This window comes from Lissotriton helveticus, chromosome 8 (assembly GCF_964261635.1).
Source record: "Lissotriton helveticus chromosome 8, aLisHel1.1, whole genome shotgun sequence".
NCBI lineage: Eukaryota > Metazoa > Chordata > Amphibia > Caudata > Salamandridae > Lissotriton > Lissotriton helveticus.
In genome coordinates this window covers 692,040,014-692,062,483 of record NC_136069.1, presented here as the reverse complement: position 1 = coordinate 692,062,483, position 22,470 = coordinate 692,040,014, and positions in this window count along the sequence as shown.

Here is a 22,470-nt window from a genome sequence, read left to right as displayed (position 1 = left end):
GACCCCCACACAAAAATGCTATCTTAAGCTCAATTTATTTCACCTATTTTCTTCTCTGTAATGTGAAATTTGAGAACAATGATGTTTTTTCTTTCAGCTGACTAACACCATGAAATGATAGCGAATTGTGCAGTATAGAATGCAAGACAATGGACAAAGTTGAGTGCAATTTCAAAGTAAACAAATAGTGAAATTTAGAAAATGGGAAACAATATTTTTTTAATTAAATGTTAATTTTCAAAGGAGCTTATAATTTGACTAAACATACCAGTGAAATTATATGTGCCCTATTTAATTGTTTTTAATGAACCTGGCCCACACTCTATTTAAAATTATGTTAATTGTATCTTTCAAAAATAGTTCTTATCATTCCATGATCATGTTTTTACAGTGAGATTTAGAGTGAGAAGAGGCAAACACTTGCAGCCCAGAAATAAGGAGCTGAAAAATGAGGCCCAATCCACAAAGATTTTGTTATGATTTTCTCTTGCAGTGGGCCAGGAGTACTAAAAGAGTAAGTCCCAGTTACTTTGACAACAATTTTTTGAATTGCTAGCTAAGTTTATTTTTGTGTTATGCAGAATAAACGATTGCACTTGTATATGTATTTTATGTCCTAAATGTAACACTTGGGCAAAAAATGCCTCCTTTAAGCCTATCAGCAATTCACCAAAGAATTTCTGGCAGCTGAAAATGAATTTATGACTATGATTTTAATACAACGAATGTAAAGGAATCCGCAGAAGTAAGTTCCATGGAAGAGATGAAAAGTGGGAATTATAAGGCATAGTTTATTTTATAAGTATTTGAACACCCACAAACCTTTGTTTGTGGTCGAAAACTAGTTTGTGACCCAGACATCCCTGGAAATGATATGATAGGAAGAGAAATAGATCACTCTAAGATTTAAGGTGGGAATAGAGGAAGGGTTTTCTTCTTGGGGAAAATTGTTTTCCCAATGGTGAGACAAAAAAAAATGCATTTGCACAGTGAGCTCCACGCTCCTATGTGGAAATCCACCCTAGAAAATGTTACATGAAATTCCTAGTAGTACACCTGGAACCCTGTTGCTGGTCCAGCTTTCCATGCCAACCTCATTGAATGTTTCACAATAGAAAATAAACTGAAAGCCCTGCCAGAGATGCACATCTACATTGAAAGAATTTTATTGGGTGCACCTTCATGTGCAGGGGGGCTGGCTAACTCCGTTCTGCTGCGGTGTCAGAGTTTTGCCTCTACACCATGTTCTCAAAAGAGTGCAAAGTAGGCAAAACTCCACAAACTCCGCTCGTGGAGCGGAGTTCTCTGACGGGCTTGTTTAAAACATACAATTTATTTCAGTTCAAAGCTTATCTTCAGTTAAGAAGGAACAAATATCAGAGTGCCATCTTGTGATACATCCTGTTAGACTTGGCATCTCTAGGCACAGTTCTCCTCTAATTCTTATGCCTTCAACCCTCCTGTTTTGCTGACTTTGTTTTTGCTTGTTTTAGGACTCTGCACACCTTACCAATGCTAACATGCTTGTGCTGTCTCCTTAAAACAAGGTAGAATTAGCTCACACCCAAATTGTCACTTTTAATGTACTCATAAGTACCTAGTAAAGTTGTACCACATGTATCCAGGGCAGTAAATTAAATTCTACTAATGGGCCTGCGGTACGTATTGTGCCATCCACTTAAGTAGCCCTTAAAACATACTTCAGACCTGCCATCACATCCTGTATGTGAAGTTTTTAAACTGCCATTTCGACCTGGCAAAATATATCTAAACCTTGCTTTTTAATATATATATATATGTTACCCCTGGGGTAGGCCATGAACAGCCTAACGGCCAGTGTGCAGTGTATTTAAAAGTAGAACAAGTCATATGTCCTGGTAGAGATAACTTCTAAAGTCATTTTTCACTCTGCAAAGCCTATCTCTCCAATACGATAACATTGGTGTTACCTTATTACATTTAAAAAGCTGTAAGTTTCAATTGAGATCGGGTAGACAAATTGAGGTTGGAGTCTCAATACAAAATTGAAAATGCCACATTTAGAAGTTGGCATCTTCTTGTCCTAACCATCCGGTTCCTGCAGCCTTTTTTGGAGTCACATGACTAGGAGGTCCACTTTGAGTTTACGAGAGGAAGGAGATGTCACCTACCAAACTTGCACATCACAAAGGCACTGTCTGACCACTCTCATAAAGGGGTTGTCACTAGTCTATTGTGACCCCAGACATACTGGGGCCAGAACAGGGAGGAAGGGGATGCCTGATACCTTGGGGGGTTGAAGCCTCTAGAAGCTTTCTCCTCTCCAAAGTGGGCACAAGGTATAATATAGGACCTTAGACCCCAACTCTTTAGTGCACTTCTGAACCTGTGGACTCTGCCAGGAAGAAGGACTGATGTGCTGTTGAAAGGAGAACCACTCTGCTGCTCTGAAGGACTGCTGTCTAAGTCAAGCCTGACCGCTCTGTGCCAAGCTACCAGTGTGGAGCACATGCTCATTTGAGATTTTATTGTGCCTGCACTATGGCTACGATTGCGGTTTCTGCTTGAAAAGGATTTCGCCCTCCTCAACCAGTAACCCAATTTCATACACATCCCTACTGCTATTATGTATCAGGTTTTATTGCCAGGGTTTGAGGATAGAAGCTTGAGCTGAATACTGTGTAGGAAAGAGCACAACTGCTGCAGAGTATACAATACATGGGATATACTGTGGTATGTCACCTTAGACACTGATTACATACCAAAAAAATGGACATTGTATCACCGTCCACAAGCGGTAGAACACTTGGATCCAAATTTGCCATCACCTTGTACCAAAGGAAAGTCTCCAAAACTCACACAAAGGGGCGGATTATGATGCAACCCGTAAAGGCTCCGACCGATAGTTGTAGCCTACCTGGCCACATTGTAATGGCCCTCTCGGTTTACTTCAAAACCACCACATTATGATGCTAGCGGTTGGCAAGCAAACCAGCCAGTCAGTCCGGCTGGCTTACTATGGGCTTATGGAGCCAGTCGGCCAGTTGGTGTGGCTTGTAATCTAAAAGGGCAGGCATTTCCGCCCTTGGGATTATGATGCACAGTTTCTTTTTTTGTTGTTGTTTTTTTTAAAATTACTTTTATTGGCTTTATTAGAACAAACAACTGCGAGACTGAGCATATCAAGAGTACATTGCACTTTTCACACGTTGTACAGAGAAGAGACAGTAGGCAACAACTGAAGACTCTACAGGCATCCGGTCATCATTTTGTAGAATTTGACATTTCCAATAGCACTTCTCCACCCATGTATATCCGTCTGCTAATTCAACATGTTATAGCTGTATCTAGCAAGAGGTTGAAAAATCACACCAACAGTGTTGTGAACAGTTGATGTAAATCTCTGAGTGATCTAGTCTTGTGCTAAATCAGGTGTCTCATGAACATCGCTTGCTGTGGTGATTAGGTAGGTACTGTATAACTCCCAGAGGTTTTTAGGTCTATTACGCGGGGGGGCAGTTCGCTGAAAAGTTCAGTCTGTGTGCTACAGTATGTCATGTCACTCTTCCACTGAGTGATCGTGGGGACTGGTCCACAAGACCAGTGGATCGCTACCCTGCATTTGGCCATCAACAGTCCCATATCTACCAGCTGTCAGACCCCCTTGGGTATTAATTTGGAGTAGCCCAGTAATGCCAGTGTTGGGTCGGGTTCTAGGGCTAGCTTAGTAACTTTTCCTAGTTCCTTGAAGACTGAGACTCAGAAAGCAGAGACACCTAGGCATGCTTTATCCGATTTTTTCTCATAAAAGCACATACAATCAAAAAATTTAAAAACATCATTAAGATGGCCAGGCCAAATGGAGGAAATCAGCTAAGTATGTTTTGCAACAGTTACATGTTGTGTCATCCCGTAATCCTTATCGACCCTCCCAACAACAACGTACCAGAGGAGGCTTGAGTTAACTATTTCAAGCCCCAGTATGCTGAAACACAACCTGGCAGCGGGATGGTTGGCTTTAGGCCTGTTTACTATAAAGTAAACTCCTTCAACAGCAATGAAGTAATGATGGCCCTCAGTACAGTGACTAGTGGTAGAGCCCCAGGCCTAGACGGGGTCCCGGCGGATCTCTTTATTAATGATAGAGAGCGCTGGAGTAAGTACATCTTTCTCCTTGTTAACGCAGTGGCACAGGGAGCTCCTGTACCGACATCTTGGCAAGGTGCAGTTATAATACCTGTATTTAAGAAAGGAGATCGATCTAAACCAGGGAACTATTGACCCATCAGCTTAATTGACACCATTCAAAAGGTGGTTGGGAGGATGGTTGTCAATAAGCTTTTGGACTGGGCTGAGGAGAACAACGCCCTGTCCCCATTCCAAGCTGGGTTTCGAAAATCCACTAGTACGGTGGACCAGGTTTTCCGATTTACCTTACTGCAGTGGAGAACTGTGTTACTGGGCGAGGGCAGTCTGTACGCGGCTTTTGTCGATTTGCGGGCTGCCTTCGACTTGGTTCCTAGGTCTAAGCTGTGGTCGGTACTGAAGAACCTGGGTTTACCAGAAGAATTACTGTCAATGATAATGCGGCTGCATGAAGCAAATTTTGCCAAGATCCAGTGGGGGGTCAGGGAGCGGTCACTGCAGACTTCCCGGTGGAGCGGGGAGTTCGGCAAGGGTGTTCGTTGGCTCCCATGCTCTTTACCCTGTTTATTAACGGAGTCGTGGCTCGTATGCTATCTGCTAATGTGGATGCTCCTTCTTTAGCCGGTATTAAGACACCGATTTTAATGTTCGCAGACGATACTTCGATTTTATCAAAGACTCCAAGTGGCCTACAGCGAGCATTAATTATTTTTGACCAATTCTGTGGGGAGCATGGCTTAGAAGTCAATGTGGTTAAAACTAAGCTTATGGTTTTTAATCCCCATCGAAGTTTTAGATCTAAGCTAGTCAAGAATGATCGCCCTCTAGAGATAGTTAAAGCCTTCACGTATTTGGGTATCTATGTAACAAATGATCTTAGATGGTCCCAGCATATAGATATTGCAGTGCTAAGACATAGGCAATTGGCTGGTGCTCTTGGTTCAGAGCATAGAAAATCTACGACCAAACCAATTAAACCGGCATTGCAGGTCTACGAGGCCAAGGCCCTCGGCTCTGCACTATATGGTTCCGAGTTGTGGGGCTTTGAGAAGCTCCAGTCATTACAAACATCGGAAAACAAGTTCTTCCGGGCTATCACTGGTCTTCCTAAAAGTACTCCATTGCTCCCACTTAGGTACGATCTGGGCAGGAAGGCTGTAGTAGATTTGGCGAGTCTCCGTCCTATTTTATATTGGCGGAGGCTCTGGACTACACCTGAGCTTTTACACTGCGCTGAGGGGTTTCTAGATATAATCAAAGCGGATGTGTTCCATAAAATCGGCTGGTTGAATGTTCTTAGAACAATGCTGGGTGATTTCGGTCTCCAAATGCTTCGGGATAACCCAACAGGAGCCTCATTCCCAACCAAAAAAGTCCTAAAGGAAATCTATTGGGAGAATGTGGCTACCCGGAATTGGAGAGGTACTAATGCTGCGTCTATGGCTGGGGGATTTCTAGAAGTAAAACTGTATCCCAGCTTAGAATTTTATTGGGACGCCATAACTACGCCTAGGGACAAGAAGCTCTTTTTCCAAATTAGAGCAGGTTCCCTCCCCCTTAGATCTTTAACAGGCAGGTGGGGGGGTTCATCTATTAGCAAGTGTCCAGCCTGTGGAGCATATAAGGAAACAATTGGTCACTTCTTATTTGCTTGTAAGACCTATGCAGAACCCAGGCGTATTTTGTTATCACCAGTGTGCAAGAACCTAGGTACCACCAGTAGCGTTGTAGCTTTAAGAATTATATGTACTAGCACCTTATTGCCATTAGTAATAGCTACAGCCACATTTCTTGGATGGGCATGGACTATCAGACAGAGGATTTAAGGCAGCTGATTGTCTTTTATTGTATTCAAAGTTTGTCTGTATTTTATCTATTTGAATATCTTATACTTGTAAATTTACATTTTGTAAATGTTATTACATTTTAAATCATTTGATTGTCATTCAAGTATAATTTCTACTGAAGCGCTTTTTTAATGATGCTTTTAAATTTTTTGATTGTATGTGCTTTTATGAGAAAAACTCGAATAAAGCATTTTTGACTTGACTTGACTTGTAATCCTTATCCGTGCAGTCTCTCAGGGGTGTATTATACCCTATTGAGGTATTTAAAGTGTACCAGTCTATGCCTCCGATTAAGTGAGAAAAGTTTGGTGCTGGTGCAGCAGAAGGTCCACATATTGTCAGCTATTTCTATATTCAAGTCCCGCTGCCATGACAAACGAGCCATGGTATAATGGTTCCCTCTATATGACATGGATAACTTATAAATGGTAGATACGATTCGCTTTGGGGATTTCGCCCGTATAATGCGTTTCAAAGCTAATAGTTCTGGGGGGTTCGAGATATTCATCCCCTAGAATAACTTGCAGCGCGTGTCGTGTTCTATGGAATTGTTTCAGAATGGTAGGTTCTGGTTCATTTGAGTTAAAATCTTCCCAGGCTTTGGACATCCCACCTTTAAACAGCTTACCCACTGTCTATGCCTAAAGTGTTTAGTGCTTGAGTGACCCCCCTTTCCCTGCATGGTGGTAGCCAGGTGCACCAATCAAGTGGGGCAGACGGTGAGTACAGGATGGCACCCACTTGCAGTTGCAGTAGGTAGTGCCAGGCATGCGTTGTTGTGTTAATTAAATCTAAAATGCTTGTCCTCCGGTCCGCGGACTTAAAGAGCAACGCTGGGAGTGGCGACGCAACATCTGATTCTATACGTAGGTGTGGAATGTCTGGTGAGCCATGTATTCAATAGTGTGCATGCGTGCTCTACACGGCCCTGTAATATAAATCAAAATCTGGTGCTCCCAGATGTATGGTAGAACAAGTATTTGCCACTTGACGTGTGGCTGTTCACCAGCCCATGCTAACTTAACCATCAATGTGGTTAGACGGTTGAAAAAGGCATGCGGACTGACCATAGGAATATTGGAAAATAAAAACAGAAGGAGCGGTAACACCACCATTTTCATGATAGATATTCTACTGAGGAGAGACAGCTGGAGCCTTATCCATCTCTCCACATCCTCTTCTAACTTGCTGAAGGTCGCCCCGTAATTTTCCATGAACACTATCTCAGAGTCCGTGTGAATTTTGATACCCAAATATCTCACTGCAGAGGATAGTCTGGTTCTATTTGAGGTGTGTTCAGTGTAAGTGGCAAAATAATGGATTTCAGCCAGTTGACATGAAGACCTTGCCTCCAAAACATTCCTTTATGGGATATATTCTCAATGCTAGATCCCTTATCAAGCATGTCACGAAATGTAATGACTTTGTGTCCCTTCGAAAACCCTAATGGGTCTTCATTACTGAAACCTGGGCCAGAGATTGCTCAGGTCCTGATTTAGTGGAGGCTATTCCTTTTGGGTATCTTCTTGTTAGACTTGATAGGGAAGGGAAGGTGGGCAGGGGTTTAGGGGTAATGTAAAAAGACATTTACTCCTGTTTCACCGAGACCCTCACGTCTCCTTCCGATCCCTATCAGGCCCTTTATTTCTCTCTGAAGGTTCTTCCAACCGAAAGTTTCATTAGAGTGGTTACTTACCGGCCTCCAGGACCTAGAGCTCTGTTTTCCTAGAATTTTAGTAGCCGAATAGAGCCCTATCTAGCTAGCTCAAAGGTTACATTTCTGGGTGATTTTAATTTCCATCTGGAGAAAGGTCTGTGCCCTGAAACGCAGGTCCTCCAGGAAGATATGGACTTCTGTGATTTTTCTCAGCTAGTGAAGAGCCCTACGCATATGGCAGGACACATCTTGGATGGGATATTCTCAAATGATTCTTGGATAAAGGTCCTGGACCCTATTCCACTCTCTTGGTCTGACCATTTTGCCACCCCTTTCATCCTATAAATGCTAGTGTCTCACCATGACCCTAATTTTAGGAATAGCCTGGAGTTGAAGAGAAACCACAGACGGATTAGTAAGGAGGATCTACTTGACAAACTTAGCAATTACTGCTGCCCCCCTTACGCTGATATCAATGCCGTCTATGACGAGTTTACCAATTGGTTAACGACAGCCTTGGATTCTCTTGTCCCTCTTAAGAAGCACTATGTGGCAAGAAAGAGCCCTTCCGCCCCAAGGTTTTCTCAGAGATTGAGAAAGCTCAGACAGGTCTGCCAACATCAGGAAAGAAAGTGATGGATGGACCCCACTATAGCAGAAAGGGATCTGCATAAACTCAGGCTTAGGGAATGTAAGCATGCTATTAATAAGGAAAAGGTCTCCTACTATTCAATGATGACGGAATCCATCAGATCCTCTAGGGAACATTTCACTATGATCAATTCCCTTTTAGCCCCTTCGTCTAGTTCCATACCGAGTTCTCCCAGGACCTTTGTGATAATACAGTACAAAAGGGGGTGGTGATGGACCCCCTGTTGTACCGCTTTGGCCGCCATAAGTGTGGCAGGGTATGCTCAGACGTGAGCCCCTTGCTCACTTTGCCACTGGATTCAAGCAAGCCAGGCTGAAGACGGCTGGAATGCCAGAAACTGGTCCTCGGAAGCTTGTTTCCGGTCCAGGGAAGGCATGGCTTGGCAGTTCGGGCTGGACTGTTCCCATGAGTCACAGGGTCAGACTGATTTGCATATAGTCATGTCTGAACTGGGGTGGCAGAGTGGGCTAAAGAACGGTGATGGATCAAACCCAGATCTTTTGACTGGGTGTGAGTGTTTGATTGGTTCAGATGCTCCGTCCATCACCACCCCCTTTTGTACCGCTTTGTGATAATATGGCAGGTTTCTTCTATGCCAAAATTAAGGACATTTACTCCTCTTTGGGGAAGTCAAACTCTGCTGGAGCTAAAACTATTCCCTCATCTGACCCTCTGGTAGTACCCCTGAAGGACTGCCGTTTGCGCTCCTTTCCTCCTATTCTTCAAGAAGATACAGAACTGTTGTTAAGTGGTATTAGATCTGGCTCTCCACTCGAACCCTGTCCACTTAAGATTTTGAAACTAGGAAGCAAGGCCATTGCACCTCCTCTGACCGCTATCATTAATACCATCATCTCCTCAGGTCAATTTCCCACAGCATGGAAAAGGGCGGTGGTAAAACCTCTGTTAAAGAAGGCCTCTTTTGACCAGACAGAATTTAAAAACTATTGGCCTATTTCCCTGCTGCCCGGCCCGGCTAAGATTCTGGAAAAACATCTTAATTGCCTTCTCAGTTCCTACTTGGAGGAATTCCAACTGCTCCATCACTCGCAGCATGGTTTCAGGAGCGAACACAGTACGGAGATGGCATTAACAGTGGTCTTTAACAACATCCGACAACAGGTTGATGCTGGTCATACCACCTTACTGATCCTCCTGGACCTGACGGCAGCCTTCGATATGATTTCTCCTTGTAGACTGGTTGGCAGGCTTTGGGAAATTGGGATAGAGAATTCTGCACTCAATCTGCTTTCATTAATCCTCTTGGACCGCTCACAAATAGTTAAGATGGGCCAATTTATTTCTGTCACCCAGGGATCCTTACTGAGTCCTACCCTCTTTAATATCTATGTAGCCCCGCTCGCCACCGCGGTAAGGTCTTTTGCCTAGAAGTGCTCTCCTAGGCTGATGACACTCAGATTTTGATTTCCATCACTGAGAGTGTCTCAGCCTCAGCAGTACATTTTAAAAACTGCATGCGGGCGGTGGCTGCATGGATGGTTTAGAACTACCTAAGATTCAATTGGGATAAAATGGGGGTTCTAATCTTTGGAGACAAGAAGGATATCTGGTCGAAGGCTTGGTGGCCTGACTCTCTGGATCTTGCCCATGCCCCTGTCTCAGTGCCAAGAACTTAGGCATCATTGTGGACTCCTCTCTTTCCCTGGGCTCACTAATAAATAGAACTGTCTCTACCTGTTTTGTGATGATACGAACTCTCAGGAAGTTCTTCCGTTTTCTCTCCCTACCATCCTGGTAACAGGCAGTGGTGGCCCTTCTGGTGTCTAGGTTAGACAACTGCAATGCCCTCTATTTACGGATAAACAAGGGACTCCTGCATTGACTTTAATTGGTGCAGAATGCCGCCGCTAGGCTGGTGATGGGTCTCCCTAAGTTCCACTCAGTTTCATCTACCATCAGAAGCCTGCACTGGCTCCCGTTGGGGAGGAGAATTGTGTTCAAGGCCTTATGCCTGGCCCATAAGGCCGTTCACAATAGGGGGTCAGAAGGCATCAATAAAATGTTTCAAAGATACTTTCCTGGGAAGGACCTGAGATCTGCAAGCAAGAACAGGGTAACAGCACCCAGGGTTAGGAAAGCCTGGTGGGGGGTGAGGGCTTTCTCTTTGATAGTGGCTAATTTGAGGAATTCCCTTCCTTCCCCAATTTCCACTCTGGAAACCCATTCCTCATTTTGTAAGTCCTTGACGACCTGGCTTTTCACCTATCCCGACGTTTCACCTGCTCTAGATTTTTAGCTCAGAATCTATTGACATCACTTACTCTGATCTCTGTCCGCAGTGCCTTGATGCCCCTGGGCTAAGTTTGCACTTTACAAAACTTTTATTCATTCATTCATTCAAGACCTGACAGGACGCCAAAGAGCACCACCTCTCGGAGAACTGCTGAAAAATTGGATTCCTGGTGTCTAACGTATAGGAGTGTGTCATCAGCATATGTGGACACTATGAGACGATAGCGTAGGAAGCATATACCCCGATGCTGGTGATATTCCCTAAGTTCACAAGCAAGAGGCTCTGCCACTAACGCGTAAAGCAATGGAGATAAGGGGCAGCCTTGACGTGTACCCCTCGAAATGCGTATGGGGTCTGTCACTATATTGCCTATTTTTATTCTGGCAGAGGGTCTGTTATAGAGTGTGCCTAGTAGTTGAAGAAAGATTGGGCCCACACCCATCTTAGTCAGTATGTGTGTCATAAACGGCCATTCTACACAATCAAAGACCTTGTCTATGTCCAGGAAGACAGCTACTGCTGGCATCTTTGTCCTGATATGTTGTAGAGCTCCAAAACTGTACGTAAATTATAAGTCAAATTTTAACCGGGAACATTTGATTTGCGAGGATTTTTGAGAATAACTTCGTGGCCACGTTAAGAAGTGACAGCGGACGATAAGAGGCACATTCCTCAGAGAACTTACCGGGCTTGAGGAGTGCAACTATCACTGCTTCTGTCATGGAGGGCGACATAGTTCCTGTAACACACATGTTGTCAAACAGTGTAGCCAGTTGTGGAAGTAGTTGATCTACGAAGGCCCTATAGAATGAGACTGTGAGTCTGTCGGACCAAGAAGTACTCCCCGCTCGCATGCTAGACAAAGCTAGTAGAATTTCATCGCTTTCAATGGGTCTCATGAGGAACTCCCTATGTGTGTTAGAAAGCCGCAGAAGTTTTATGTGTGCTAAATAATCTATAATCTCTTCGTCGGTGGCAGCATTGCAAGATGCATATAGTTCGGTATAATATTGACGCAATCTATCTGCCACCTCTGTTACTTCAGTTAAGATCTCGCTCTCTACCGACTTGATTTTCTGGAGTCTGTACTGTTTCCCTGCTATTCTTAAGTAATTGAGCTAAAACTGACCCTGGTCTTTCACTCTCACCATACGCCCAAGTCGTAGCGTATTTAGGCAGATGTTTGATTTTGTCGTCTGCCACCATATGGTATGCCTCCAGCAAGTCTGAGAGTTCCTTCCAGACGAAACCGCCAAATGCCTGCATCAACATCTTTTGCCCCACAGGGGGGGGAGGGGGCTACATCGCTCAGACTGCCTCACAGGCAACTGGAGCAGCTGACAACAATACGCGCCAGGAGGCGCATAAAGCTCCTCGCAGCTCCCGCTTCGTGTGAACCGCCAAATGCCTGCATCAACATCTTTTGCCCCATGGGGGACTACATCGCCCAGCTTGCCTCACGGCCCACTGCCGCAGCTGACAGCAATATGCGCCATGAGGCGCATAAGGCTCCTCGTGGCTCCTGCTTCGCGGAAACTGCCAAACGCCTGCGTCAACATCTTTTGCCCCATTGGGGGGACTACATCGCCCAGCCTGCCTCACGGGCTGCCGCCGCAGCTTACAGCAATATGCGCCAGGAGGTGCATAAAGCTCCTTCCAGCTCCCCCTGGGCCACCCCTCTTACATCTACAATGGGTAAGCGGAAACAGCTGTCTAGCCAAGATCAGGGGGGGCTAAAAGCAAACAATTCCAAGAAAATTGCCAACTAATATATCATACTTAACTTCGGCGGTGGGACCCTCAAACAAGGAAATTGCTAATGCGGAAAAGGAATTGGGTCTGGGTAACAGCCAAGAGCCAGATGAAGGGATCATTACTCCGGATCTTGGGTCAAAACTCTCGTCCCCCTGGAACCCATGGTATTGTTAACGACTACGTCAGGTGCGCAGGGTACCCTAACTCATAATGTCGGTCAGTCTTAGGGGATGGACGATGGTACTATAGATCCCTTGCCTGTCCCGGAAATGGCTCAAAAAGGGCAGTCCCAGGGACTTATTGAGAAAAAGAGATGTACCAGAAAAATGTGTAAACGGGGACTAGGTTAAAAAAAAGTAATTCTATCCAAGGGAACGCTGCAAGTGAAAATATAGATGTGACAGTTCGGAATCTGGTGGAGGAGATTTTTACCTCTCGTTTGGAATCCGCTTTGACCTGCATAGCTAAAGACATTATAGATACTCTAAACACTTGTGTAGCTGGTATATTGAAACAATTTGAGTGTATTAACTCTTTATAAACAACCCCAAGATCCTTGTATGTTCCTCCCAATCCAAGTGTGCTTCCCCAAAGTTCAATTAGAGACCAGGTCAAACCCTGGAGCTGACAACATGGGTGGTCTTTTAATTTCCTCATCACGAGTAAGAGTAGACCCAGGTATTATGGAGAGAACAGGGGGACATCAGGGCCCCCTGGGAGAGGGGATACTCGAGCAGTAGCGACAGGAACCCTGTGGTTATAACAGGTAATGTCCAGACCCTGGCTATGAGGGAGTCCCCCGCTTTATATGAGAGGCTTGCAAAATCCAAATGTTGTAGTATTTATCTCCCCCCAGAAGCAACCCCACTGGTCGCGGCCCTCGTAAGTATACCACGATGAGGTGCTGAAGAGGATGAATCCACTCCAGCCCTGCTATTGAAAGCCAAAAAATGGTGTGAACATTACTGTGTCGGAAATACTGAGATTTCCTCTAGCATTATAATGGCCAGACAGGTGGGGTGGGAAGGCAAACGCCCGAAACAAGTTGAAGGGGACTATATTATTGTTAATTTTAACAAACGAGGCGCTGCTGACAGACTGCTCTGGGATGGTTCGGATTTGGAGAAGGGGAAAGGGGGCATTAGAGCCCTGCAATTGGGATTTTTCTATCCCCCAGTAGGATGCTCAAATGTATTTGGTGAGACCCACTCAGAGGTGGACTTGAGAAGGCCCTATCAGTTTCTTCAAAGTCATGGCAAATTGAATGATTTTGAACCTCATCCAGAAAGCCCTAGTGTCAGAGACATACTAGTTCCACAAACTCTTCACACGCAGACAGATCCTGTAGGGGTGGGCTTAGCTTTATCAAATAGGTTCTCTCCACTGTCCCACTTAGACGAGAATGATTGACTAGAGATACCACATGACTGTTCGCTTGTTCCCAGCCATAATCTTCAAACTAGTGATATTGATCTCGCCCCTAGCTGTAACATTATTAGCTGGAATATCGCGGGGCTTAGATCCAAAAGGGATAATCCTAGTTGGCTCAAGTTTATAAAAACATATGATATTATTGCTCTTATGGAGACATGGGAGAGGGAGAGTAACTTTTAGTTGGATGGGTTTAAAACTTTTTGCTCACCTGCACGTCCTACTTTGGCAGGTAGAGCCAAGGGGTGCTTGATGCTCCTTTTTTCCCTAAAGCTAAAAGGGTCCTTAAAGCTGTTGGAGGTAAGCTCCCACAATTGTTTGTTAATAGAATGATGTACCCCAAATCATCCCAAAATATTATTAATTAACTTTTATAATTCTGGGGAATGTGATTCTAGAAATGAACACCTTTATTATCTGAATAGTTTTTTAGAAGTTTATAGATCAAAGCATTCCACTTTTTACTATACCATACATATGGGTGATTTTAATGTTCATTTGTGTGACTTGAACTGCCATATTGACGATGTTCTGGGCCCTGATTATTCAATGTCACCCCACTTTGAGCACACACTTAAGGTGGAGGCTCTGGAGGATCTCCTGGTAGGAGCTGACCTCTTTGCACCTGGTTCTCATGATCCATCCCAGGGTACCAAAATTTAAGGCCAGGGGTGGGGACACCATTATTGATTATATATTTCTGTCCCCCTCAATGATAGCCGACGTAGTGTTTTATAATGCTAGGTTGTCTCCCTTTAGCGACCACAACCCAGTTAAACAAAGACATGGATATTTTGTGCTCCTTGGGCAAGAACATGAGAGCCAATCATGTGACAACTAGTGACCAAGGGAGGAGGCTTAAATGGTCTAAGGTAATCCCTGAATCCTTGTTTTCTAATTTACGTAGGAAGGCTAAAAATGATATTGCAAAATGTGTGGATTATTCCACTCTGAAGGATGAGGTCATTAGAGTCTTTGAAGGTATTTGTGGCCAGGTTGCCACTGATTTGACAGTTGCAACTAAGCCCCGACTTAACTTAGGTGAAAGGTGGTTTGACGCAAAATGCTCTAGGGCCCATCGAAATCTAGTACAAGCCCTGAAACACAAACCAAGAGAGAGGTAGCAGATAGTAAGCCTCAGGAAGCATTATAAATTAGTGGTATATACCCGCAAAAATGAGATTAAATCAGAGGCCTGGAATGCGTTAATGTCCGATGAAATTTTAAAGGATAGCTAAAAATTTTGGGCTATTGTAAATAGCCCTTTTTTCTCGGAAGAGGAGAATTATAGCCTGGAAACTAATATTCCAGAGGAGCAGTGGCTATCACACTTTGAGAGTATTTATGGATCAAATGAGGTTCAAGAGCCATTTTTTGCTTTAGATATACGTGGTGACTTACCTCTGCTGGTTTTTAAAGAGGAGGAAATTGAGAAGGCAATAATAGATACATCTAGTAATAATGCACCTGGCCCAGATGGTGTCACCGCAGATCTCGATAAGGGTGATCCTAAATTGTGGGCTAAGATTTTAACAAATGTGTTTAATGCCTCATACGTCCAGGGGTTCCCTGCATCCTGGTCCGTGTCCACTATCATACCAGTTTTTAAAAAGGGTCAGAGAGGGGATTCGAGGTGCTACAGACCAATATCATTGATTGAGTCTGCCGTCACAATCTTAGGTAAAGTGATTTTGGCCAAAGTCACTGATTTGGTAAATGATAATGGGGTTTTATCCAATCTTCAGTATGGTTTTAGATAAGGCAGATGCACCATGGATCAGTGCCTTAATTTATATTTATTGTCAGGCAAATACACCGTAGCTAAAGAAGAGTTCCCTGCATATGAGTTTTATGAATCTTTCCTCAGCATTCGATCTGGTAAACAGATCAAAGCTCTGGTCAATTTTACTCGACATAGGGATTGATCCATGTCTGATTTATTTTGTAGCAGATTTACATCAGGACCTTTTAGCAGCTGTTAGGGTTATGCAGGATGGTAAATGCACAAGACACTTTAAATCAGGGAGAGGTGTTCGCCAGGGTTGTATACTGGCTCCATAACTTTTTACCCTTTACATCAACGCCCAAGATAAAATCCTGGATCAAGCCAGTCTGGACATCCTGTGCTCAGGAAATAGGACCATTACGGACCTCCTTTATGATGCAGTGTTATTATCCCGAACTCCCATAGTCTTTCAGAGACTCTTGGACGCATTTGGGATCTATATGAAATCCCCTGGATCTTGTGGTTAACATGTCAAAATCACATGTCTTGACAATGGGTCAAAGAAACCAAAAAAGCTAAAACTTTCTCATGTAATGGAGCCGAGGTGTCCAGAGTGACTGCCTTTACATATCTGGGGGTTTTATTTGACAACAGATGCTCTTGGATCCCCCAATTTAAAGCGAAAAAAATGCAGTAGTTTGACCGTCGTCAGCGCTACTGGGCTTCGCACAGCGACTGGGAGCCAGGCCTTTTGAGGCAATTCTTGCCATCTACAGATCTAAATGTTTGGCTATTTTTACATATGGCTCTACCATTTGGGGCTATAAACAATCGGTAGGGGTATAGTTGGGTGAAAACAAATTTTTATGTACCTGTTAGAATTGGGGGTCTCTGGTTGGCGCAGGTAGGTACTTGTGCCAAGCAGGGACCCTCTCCTCTAGTCAGGGCAAGGGAATTACCCTCTTAAAATTATCCCTGCTCACCCTCTAGGCGGCGTGGCACGAGCAGTCAAGGCTAGTTTCAGAGGCGATGTAAGTTAAGCATTTGTGACCACATACTGTAACCCAGTGACAACACTACAAATGGACACCACACAAGGTTTTATATAAAAAATAAGTATACTTTATATAGAATTATCACAAGACTAATAAACCACAGTACTATTACATTTCAAGAGTTCTGGTTAAAAAGGTGTAAATCAAAGTTCTGTGCAAGTCGGTAGCCTTATCCGGCTACGGCGTGCTGAAAGAACACAGAGTCTAACAAATCCAGCAGACCGCGGTGGTCCGGGCCCACTCAAATGTCGACAGACTCAAACACAGTACCTTTTACTTGAGGCGGGCGGCACGGATGTGCAAGCCGATTCCAGTGTTCGTCGCGGTGTACAAAAAGAAAGCGTTGCAGGTCACGGTGTCCTTTCCATCGCGGTGAAGGCTACGGCGTCGGTGAGCTCAGAGCTTGCGTTGTTCGGGCGGACTTTGCTCGTTGCGGTGCTTCCAGCTTTACAGTGCGGCACTCGAGCCGGAGTTCGGGAGCTGACGTTGGTCAGTCCGGACAGCGGTGTGAGACGGGCGGTGTGTCACGAATGGTGCGAGGCGGTGCCCAACTTCGGGGCGGTCACAGGACCCGAAGTCAGCAGCAGTGACCGTGTCGCTCAGACCAGTTTGATTTGGTGTAGCGAGGTGTTGCACGTTGCGGTGTCCTTCCAGTCGTGGTGCAGGCTAGGGCTTGTTGACGGCGTTGACACGGAGGCGGTGAGCGCAGAGCTTGCGTTGTTTCAGGCGGATGTTGCTCAGTGCGGTGCCAACAGGACACCGGGCCGGTCGTGAGAGTCGGTCACAGCTCCCTGCCGCTGTAGCCGCTGGAACAGTAGCAATTCACAAAGGCTGGTGAAGTCCACTGGTCCTGGGACTTCGGTCAGGGGGCAAGCTCTCTTCCAAGCCCTTGGAGATCTACATATCTACCGTCGATATCAGTGGTCAACAGATTAAGGGAGAGGGCTGACTTAGGGTTGACCCACATGAGTACACCTCGTGCATGTGTGGTAAAACCTGCAGCGTGGATGTTGCCGTGCAGGCCTTTACAGCGCAACATGGGGGAGTTGGGAGGGAGGTGCATTTCTTGCAGTAGGGCCACGTCTACTGCTTGCCTCATCACATATAAAAGGACTTTGCGAACTTTTTTATAATCATTCAGTCCTCTAACATTCCATATGAGTGCTCTGAGGGTGTCTACCCCAGTCTCCCGACTGTCTTTACCCATTTGCGTCGTGGGATTAATCAATGTTGCCATGTCGTAAATGTGTGTGATACAGTGTTGCCATGTGGCAGGTGCGAGCATCTAACATCATGTACAGTATATCGTCTGAGTTCTATTAACCCTCCTCCCCCCCACCCACATCAGGACCCCCCCAACCAGGACCTGCCAAAAAATACCCAGAAAACCCCCCTGAACAAAGCATATACAATGCTGTTCGGAACAAACATCATCCATCACTCCCACCCAAAAGAAACAATAACAGTACCCCAAGTGTGTGTTACACTCGTAGGCGGAGTTTGCCAACAAAGCTCTGTCGACCTGCAGAGTTTTAGTTGTCGAACCACTCCGCACACCAACAAACTAATATTACGCATTAGCAGAAAGGAATACATATCCTACCCCGATGTACCAGTGTTTCCTAGTAATTACCCAAGTCCACACTGCAGCGTACACTGGTCATCAAACTATGGGGGGTGGAAAAACCACAACAGGATTACTGTGCCACAGTTAGGTCCCATGCATCCAACCAGTACCTCCCATGGACAGGGACTTCTCATAAGTGACATTGGCACGCCCCATCCCCCACTAATGCATAATTCTTATCAGTGATACGGTCATGCAAGAGTTCAGCAGTGCTCCTCCAAGGACCCTTCAACCGTCGTGGCATCTCTGTCCGGGCTGTGTCGTTGTTCCCTAGACCAGTCTTTCATAGCTTTCTGTAGCATCTTGGGATCTGTGAAAATTCGCGACTGGCCCTGGCGGTTGACACGTAGGCGAGCCGGGTATAGCATTGCATTGTCTATATTTTGCTCTTTTAACTGCCTCTTGAGTGGTGCAAAATGGTGAGGTGCCTCCTTGACCTTCATAATAAAGTCTGGAAACAGAGAGAGGTCAGAGTCTACGTAGTGTAAAGTCTGTTTCTCCCTAGCCACTCTCAGTACTACATCCCTTTCTCTGTAGTTTAGTAACTTTGCAATTATTGGCCACAGGGGGGCACAAGGCGCCGGGCACGGGCCCAAGGAGCGATGCACTTTCTCGACCACAAACACGGGCCAGAAGGTGTCACTACTGAGGGGCGAGACAAACAATTTCTCAATAAATTGTTCCATATTGCCAGTCAGCTTCGATTCCGGCAGGCCAGTAATTCTCAGGTTACTCCTCGGAGACCTCACTTCTAATTCTTCGGCTTTATCCTGCAACACCTGGAGCGCCTTTTCTAATCATTTGTGGTCAGTGTCCATTTCCGTCTGAGCTTTCTCCACCTCTGTGATACGTTGTTTGGCCATGCCAATGCTTTCTGCAGGTTTGTCAAGCCTTTCAGACATCCTGTCCATGCGATAGAAGAGGGAGTCGATCTTCATGCCAAGACTGTTAATGGGTTTTGTAGGCCCTTCTCCATCGAGGTGAGCATGGACTTTATATCGCCATCTTGTGTCTCCCGCTTTTGGTCTCTGCCTTTGTCTCCTTCATCAGCAGACGGTGCTCGATCTCTGGATTTGCTCTGCTGGAATGTCAATTTCGGCTGTGCTCTGTCCGTTCTGCCCATATTTGCCAGCCACAGTAGGACGCACCAGTTCTGGAGGTTCTGCCGGGTTCACAGCCGGTATGATCTTGGGGTGTAGCAAGTTTAGGCCAATATAAGGTTGCTGTGCTCCTCTCAGGGACAACTGACCCACAAGTTCAGCCACTCCAATGACCGCTGTATCACTTGCGCAGGTTCTGATGGGACCAAGTGCACTCCTTCACCCTCTGCCTGTGGCAGTGTACGATTCCACATGCCCCCTGTGTACACAGATGGGTTCCCAGCTACTATAGTTCAGCAGGCCCCAGATAATGGGAACTAGGGGAGCACACTGAGTCTGTAAGATGGAAATAAAATCCCCGGTGCGGCAGAAGCACTCAGCAACGCTGATAACCCGGAGGCGGCTGACACCTGTAATTTGACACAATAAGGTCCACGGGTAGGACTGTGAGCAAGCCAAACCCCACTGAGCAGCAAGTTGTAGAGTGTCTTCAGCACAGATTTGGACACTGTAAATGGCAGGACCTGCCACGTACCTTGCCTCACGTCTAGGCCTGGTTGGCATTGTTCTTCAGGACAGGCAAACTGGTTGCAGAGCTCCTGGGTCCCAGGGTGAACGCTAGTGTTGCGACGCCACTCCGCACTCTCCGCACTCCCGAACTGCCGCTGCGAAAGAGCTCCCACCACGGAGCGCCCGCCTTCCTCTGCCCCGTTCCGGGCGAGCCTGCTGTCCTGCCATGCCACACGACAGGACGAGGAGGTGCCAACAACGCTACTCACTCCGAAGCCAATGACTGCCTTCAAGGGTGTTCCGCGCCACTTCAGGACTCCGGCTGGGACACGGAGGCACAGCTCCCCAGCTAAGTCTTGCTTCCGGTGGGCATGGGATATTACGAGGATCCGGGGTTTTGCGGCCCAGCCAGCGCTCCACACCGTCGTGTCCGCCGCTCTTTTCACATTGCACCTCCAAGATTTTGCGATAGCGCAACTTGTAGCGAATATTCTCTGCTATGTAAGGCACAGTTTTTGAGAATGAGCGATTCTTGCTAATGCCTGATTCTTTCAGGATCGTGTGTTGGTAGTGCAGAGCTCGTCTTTTAGGTGGCCATATTCGGTGGGGGCAAGCTCCACCCCCGATGATGCACAGTTTCCGACATGGTTTCCATGCCGGCCTCTCCGACTTGTAAACCATGTTAGAAAGCACCCCCATCAGGGCCCCCTTGTGCGTACAGTATCCGGCTGGGGGCCGAGGGAGACCTGTTGATCCCTGCACCTTGTGGCAGGTACCTTGAAGTGCCTGCCAAGGGGTGAAGGGATGAACAGCACCTCCCATTTCTCAATGGAGGCATATGTTGCGGCCAGTTCGTCTGTCAAGACTTACTCAACGAGAGGAAAAACTATATTCCTCTAAGCAAGGATCCTTCGGCCGAATTGCACACCAGGATTACCAACATAGTCACAAGAGCGGAGGCCAATGGACACCTATCCAAAAATGAGGCAGATTTCCTCAGTACCAGCGACCACATTATCCCAGATTTCTACACGCTACCTAAAACACATAAAAATGAAGTGCCACCACCTGGACGTCCAATCGTCTTGGGAATTGGTTCCTTACTCGAACTGCTGTCACGTTTTTGTGACCATTTCCTGAAACCCATTGTCCAGAACACTCCCTCCTATCTGAAATACACCAAAAGTCTCTTACATCTCCTACAGGAAGTGACCTTTGAGGAGAACACAGTGACCTTGGTCACTTTAGATATCGAGAGTCTGTACACCAGCATTCCTCAGGACGATACCATCAAAGTCCTGGGGTCTGCTCTGGACTCCATCACGTGGGACTACCACACACCTAACTCCTTCATTCTCGAGTGTGCAACTATTGCCCTTAAAGAAAATTTCTTCTCCTATAAAGGTCAACTCTTCTTACAAAGTACTGGGACTTCTATGGGCAGTACTTTTACCCCTAGTGTGGCAGGTTTGTACGTCTCTGATTTTGAGGCCAAATACATCCTACGATCAAACAGGCCTTTCTCCTCCTCTATCCACCTATGGAGGAGGTACATCGATGATGTTTTCTTAATCTGGAGAGGTAATGACCATCTCCTTGAAGACTTTTTCAAATGGATCAATACCTTGGATCTGAATTTGAAATTCACCCACACCATGAGCAAAACTGAGGTTGTATTCCTCGATGTGACCATCTCCATCGTAGGCACACGTCTGGCCACAAGAACCCATTATAAACCGACGTCGAAAAACAACGTATTAGAATTTACCAGCTTCCATCCACCTCCCCCTAAAGAGAACTTACCATATGGTCAGTACCTAAGAATCAGAAGAAACTGTAGCGACATAAAGGACTTTAAGGAACAATCTGCTGGCCTCACTAAAAAGCTACAAGCAAGAGGTTACCCCACAACAACTCTGGATAAGGGATACAAACGGGCACGAAATCAACCCCGTGAAGTTCTTCTGGAAGACAAGCCAAATCAATCTCAAGAGGTCCCTTTAACTTGTGTCACCACCTATAGCAGTCTTTCGAATCTGATGAAAAAATCAATAAATAAAAATTTGAAAATCATATCCAGCATCAACAAGACATGGGAGAAACCACTCTTCTCCTTTAAGAAAGGACGAAGCTTGAAGGACTCTCTAGTCAACACACGTCCAAAAGAAACCAGACCTCAAGGACCACGCTCAGTCACCGACACTTGGGGCTTGCCTAAAATTGTAGGTCATTTTCCCTGCTCAGATTGCACTGTCTGTCACCTGACAACCGCATCCAAACAGTTATCTCTAGAGGAAGGAAAAACTTGGACCCATAGAGTCCATATCAATTGCAACTCGACTAATGTTATATATCTGATAACTTGTCCCTGTGGATTGCGCTATATCGGAATGACCACCCGGAAGATTAAGCAGAGAATATGTGAGCATAGGAGCAACATCAGATGCCGCAAAATTAACACCAAAATGAGCAGTCACTTTATACAGTCAAATCACACCACCAATGATTTGCGATGGACCATAGTTGAACAGGTTAATGGTAGTAATATCACCAAGAGACTTTTCGAAAAAGAACAGAGATGGGTATACCGTCTAGGTACTCATGTTGGCGGTTTAAATGATGATATCCCCTGGGGCTCAGTGTTATCACAATGAACTCTAAAATTGCTTGTTTGCCCAGTATCCCCACTCCCATCACGCAGCCTCTTCTTTGTAGCAAACAGGGAACGGAT